This window comes from Polypterus senegalus, chromosome 11 (assembly GCF_016835505.1).
Source record: "Polypterus senegalus isolate Bchr_013 chromosome 11, ASM1683550v1, whole genome shotgun sequence".
NCBI classification, from domain to species: Eukaryota; Metazoa; Chordata; class Cladistia; order Polypteriformes; family Polypteridae; genus Polypterus; species Polypterus senegalus.
Genome location: NC_053164.1, coordinates 114,229,607 through 114,235,606, shown reverse-complemented (window position 1 = coordinate 114,235,606; position 6,000 = coordinate 114,229,607).

Here is a 6,000-nt window from a genome sequence, read left to right as displayed (position 1 = left end):
TTCTCCACAGCTGTGATGAATTTTATTTTTGGTATTTAATGTTGTGTTGTCATACATGTTGAACTGTGTACCTTTACCAAAAAGTGATATTGCTATCTCATTGCCTAGAGTATATTGACATAATAGTGTTGTGGAACATTCAGGAGATATTAGTAAACTTGACACAGGGGGCAATTATTTTTTTATACAGAGTAATAGTTTTCACCATACTGTAGTAACCTCTCATGATTATTATCTTCAGTGCTTGTCTTATCATAGACTTACAATTGCAAGATGCCTGCAAAGCCTTTGTTGGGTTACTGTAATTTTTTTTTTGTTACCTTATTTAGCATTGCATGACACATTCTTAGTAAGTGACTTTGTATAATACCAACCATACCAAGAGTAGGAATCATACTGAATGACTGCCATTGGTGCATTATACAGTATGTAGCCTCTTTGAGCTTTGTTAGTTTTAGAAAATTCTGAAATCTGTTTCAGTTGGGTTTGCTTCAACAAACCACTGTTTTAAAGTACAGAAAACCATTCTTGAGCTTCAATCCTTAAACAGTATATTGGTGTCAATAATGATATGATAAATGTACAATTTTGCGTATGCTTTTAGTTAAATCATCTCCTATTGTAATACAGAAAATGTTAGTGTCCACAGATTATCTCACAACTCCAGGTAGCAGCATGGATGCTAGCTTTGGAAGTATTGGTACTCTAATCATTTCGATAAGGTACCTACACTAACAGTCAAAAGTTTTAAAACATCTCAGTTTTTCCAATTTTCCTTCAAATTTAATCAGCTGAAATGCAATGAATGACCTAAATGGTGAAAAGGTAAGCAGTAAGCTGCCGGAGGTTTACACTTTAAAGTTTAAGTTAGCAAAAACTAAAAAAAGGGAAATTTCAGAATATTCCAAATCGGGGAAATTCAGGGAACAACTAATAGGTTACAACCTATAGATATTCTGCAGGAGTTAAAGCCTTGCAAGTTGAAGCAAACCATTTGCACAGGTGTCCCAACTTCTGTTGACTGCTTTAAAACCCTCTGTCTGTCTTAAAGCAGAGTTGGAACAGATTGTGTTACTACACCCTCTGAAGTACATGATAATGGCAAGAAAATGGAAAATTAAGAATGAAATGAGACGGGGTATTATTACCCTTAGAAGTATAGGCCCTTCACTTAGAGAAATTGCAAAAAAAAATAAATAAATAAAAGCATCAGTGAATACGGTGTCCTACACAATCCAAAGGCAGCTGGAAACTGGAAGAAACTGATTGGAAGAGACCTGACAGACCCAAACCCACAGCACAATCAGAAGACAAGTTTCTGAGGATCACCAGCTTGTGTGATAGGCGCCTCACAAAACAATAGCTTCAAGCACAGCTTAACAGTGGTCAAAAAAGCATGTCTCAGTTTCTACTGCGAAGAGGAGACTTTGTGCTGCAGGTTTGACGGGGTGAGTGGCAAAAAGCCATTCCTTAAAGCCAAAAATGTGACCTTGAAATAGTGGCTGTGGACTACTGCAGACTGTCTTGTGGATCGATGAATTAAAATTTGAAATGTTTTAGTTTTTCATGCGGGGTGTTTGTAAGGCATAGAGTTTTTTAAAAGATGGTTCCTTTGTGTGTGACACGAAGTGTCAAACATGGAGGAGGAAGTGTGATGGTCTTTTGCTAGAGGTGACTTGCACAGAGAGACTGTCATTCTGAATTCTGGTTACCAGAGTTTCATTGTTATATTGGCAAGGTGGCTTTGATCAATCAAATATTTTCAATAAAATTTTTTACTTAATGATTTCTTAAGTTTTTTATTTGCCATTGTTTATTTGTTCTATGCCTCGATTTTCTGAAACATTAAGACATTAAATTGCATGCATTTTCATAAAAGGTGAAATGAGAAGTCTAACAAAATTACACCTTTTATTGGCTACCTGAACAGATTATAATATGCATATTGTAATCTATTCAGGTAGGCAATAAAAGGTGTAATTTTGCTTGACCTCATTGCATCCATAATGGCTAACAATGGTACAACACCCTACTACATACAAATTGAAAAAACAGAGGTGTTGTAAAACCTTTGACAAGACGTTTAGGTATAAATATTGTAGTAGTTGCATGGACCAAAATGAAGTAATGTTAATGGATATCCCCTGGACTTTGAAGTTACTTTTTGACCAAAAAAGAAAATACCTCATAGATTTACAAAGCTGCTGTCTGTTAAGGTATACAGTAATGAGAAAACCAAGTAAAAGACTACTAGATTTTTTATGTAATGTTTTTATGTTGTCTTGATATTTTTTTGTTGTAGCTTTAAGGCAGTCCAAGGATGAATCATAGAAATAAGTCTCAGCCTTGCATTAAACTATAATAGTGGATGATATTTGCTTCAGAAAAAAATTGTGAACCTACATATACATAAGATTGTTTGTACGTTTGCGGTCTGTGAACATTTTCTTTTTTTTCTTAAAAATATAACCAAAGTACAATTGGAAAATATACCATTTTTGCCACATCTGATACTTTACCTGGAATGTATAATAGTTTAGTCCCAACAACAATTTTAATATTAAATTATTTTTACTTTAAAAATATTACATGATTCAGTATACTTTTGGTAGACTTCCTTGTAGCAAATTGCTGATATATTTAATGAAATTTCATGTGATTCTAAATAATGTATTTTAACTACACATTAAAGTTAATGATGCTTTACTTTTTATTTTTTGCAGTAGGTGGTGTAAAGTATGTATAGTAGACTATATTTATATTTCTTATATAGGACATGGAAAACAGATATGAAGAAATCTACAATTATCTTAATGAGGAGATGTACCCACCATCTTTCAACAAAGGAGAAAAGCAAACACTGAGAAGATATGCTTCTAAATTTGCAATTATAGGTAATTAGTAGCAAAGCATGATCATTTGGATTATATAACATCTTAATTTTGTTTTCGTCTTACAATTCAATAGGACAGAACATTTTCTGTTGTATCAATTGTTTTCTGCATATTTATTAGATTTGGAGTGTTTCACTGGAAAAAGGCATTTTTTTCTATTTTTCTTAAAACATTTTTCTAGGGTGAAAATGTGAACTGTGTTGCCATTTGTGAGGAGTTTTCAGTTCCAGTCCGACTGCTAGGCTTTATGCTATTTTGATACCTTTTGAGCGTTTATGAGGAAGCTCCAGACATAATTTTAACTTTTTGCTTTATTATACTTCATCTGTGCATATCTAATTATAATGTGTTAAGATGTTCAGCTTGTGTTTGGCTTCTCTTATACATCTGTCAGAAATAGTGTATCCAATTTTTGGAGTTGCTAATAAAATAGGTAAGACCATTTCATCTTGTTAAAGTAAATGTATTTGAGGAAAATCTTGAACAATAAGTTTAATAAGAGTTGGCAAGTGTTTCTAATTAAAATGACAGTCTATTTAAAGCTGTGTTTCTTTTAAAACAAGGGAAAAAAATCATTCCATGGAATTAAGAAAACAAGAAATATAATTGGCTTTCGTATTCAGTAGTTTGATGTTAGTTCCCTCCTTTAATTGTTTTAATATTATTTAATAATGTGACTGGTAACTTTATGAAAAATGTATATTTCAACAATTGTGGTGTTTGGTAGTGATTAGTATTTTTGGTGTTATGTTTTTATTGATCCAATTTTCTTTGATCCGTTCGTAAATACTAACTGAATCAAGACAATGTTTTAATTGCATCAAAAAGTGTATTAGTTTTTTATCATAAATAAAATCAATGATTTTTAGAAAGAACCAAAAGAAAAGAATTCAATGTTGTATTTTACATTCAGATGCAGAACTGTATTACATAGCTGGTGGAAAACAAAGACTAGCAGTCCGCACAAAGGAGACTGCTTGGGATCTCTTCAAGGAGTTTCATATTACACCTAAAGGCATGCATAATGGTTTATTGAAAACCAGAAAATGCCTGTCTTCTAGGTTTTATTGGCTTGGTCTATCAGTTGACGTGGAAAAATGGGTATGTTTATATTTGTTTTTTTTTTTTTGTTGTTTATTTATAATGGCTAATAGATTACATTTCTTTTGTTATGACATTCTTGAAATGTAGTATACTGTGTACAGGCTCAAAATATCTGCATAGCATATTATTGACTAATATTGTAGAAACACGCACATATGGATGTTTGCAATAGACTAATATATTTTTCAGAATGTTCTTATTGGTAATCATTAAATAGTATGAAATTTTGTCTGGTTTACCGTTAAATAAAATCATGCAATTTAATTTTAGGATTTTTTTTTCCTTATCTGTATAAAATATAAATATAATGCTTGATGTATTTCGAAAGAAAGTATTTTACATAGAAATATACTTCAGGAGCACCCATTATCAGACCTTTACATAGGACAGTTAAGATTCTTAAATTGAATTCAAAAAATGTAGCCATTGTTTGATTTATTTTTTAAAATATATTTTGGTTTAAAGAAGTTTCTTTTTTTTTTACCATTCTGAACATATTTTTACTGCCGCAGGAGAACTTTATTACTGTCATTGTTAAATGGGAGGTTTTCAAAAGTTCCAGTTGTTGATGAGTATAGTATGATAATTTTATTTTATATCAGCTTTTTCAGTAGACTTTTTCTTGCAATACAGTACTGACCATAGTTTGAGTACTCCAAAAGTGAAAGTTTTCAGTTTCAATTATTAGGATGTAATAAAAATAACATTAAAAGAAAAACAAAAACTTTGCACCAATATAGACCTGAGCACTGTATGGCCTGTATGCCGAATGTGGTTTGTGGTCTGGTTCTGTCTGTCCCATGGAAGATACGGACAACAATATTTGCTTGGTATGACTGTGCAGAAGCAGAATAAAATTGATATGTACGGGAAATTGCGGGAGACTGCATCAGAGAAAGGGGTCATACAGTGATTGTTCATGTTATATTGAATGTAGGAAGTTGACACCAGTTGTTAATCTTCGTCCTGTCTTAATTTTGTGCAATGACACAATAAAAATGAGTGGTAAAAAATCATTCAACAAATCCTGGACTTTTTTTACAGAGGTTAGTGGTCAAGCAATTTGTTTGGCATGTAAAGAGTACATCACTGCAATTAATGACTATAACTTGAAATGTTACTTTGAAACTAGGCATGCCAATAATACAGAAATTTATCTGAAGAGGAGGAGGTTAGGACTGCAGAGGAATTCTTTGCTAAACTGCAACAACAGCAAAGTCTTAACAAAGCTTCACACAGCAAAGGAAGGAACAGTAGTTACATCACAAAATTGACAAAAGCCAAACAATTTCACAAACTTGACAAAAAAAACAAACAATTTTTTGATGGAGAATTTGTTAAAGAGTGGAGTTGGTGGCAATTCTCTGCCCAGAGAAGAAGGAAGTGTTTGTCCCTATCTGTCCCCATCATGGCGAATGGTTACAAGGTGGATTAAACTAAGCAGAACTGTGCGGTTATCAGATTTAGCATTTGCTGTTGATGTGGCTGCCCTTATTAATTGAACAGAACACAAGATTGCAAGGCAAAGGTCTTTTTGCATATGATATGCACAGCCTAGTCAAGGCCTTCATGAGGAAGCCGCTGATTCTCTCTCAGCAAGTAGAAAGTAACACATTGACACACTTTCCAAAATTGAGAGGGAGGAATGTATCTGCTGATAAAATTAACAAATATGTAGCCATGTTCTGTGCCCTGCATGATTTTCCAGCCGATCTGAAGAATTCAAAGCAGTGGAAACTGAAATGTTCATTATCTCTTCTCCTTTTACATGTGATGTGAACAGTGTCCAGAGTGAGGTATACTAGAACTTACAGACTTTCCGTCTGATGCATTGCTGTTAGAACACTTCAAGTTAGTGCCATTACTGACATTCTACAATTTTCCGAAAAAGGAAATTTTCTCATACTTGAGAAGATTAGCTCAGAGAATGCTAAGGATGTATGGATCAGCATACATGTGTGAACAGACGTTCTCAGTAATGAAATTCAACAAATCCAGGTAC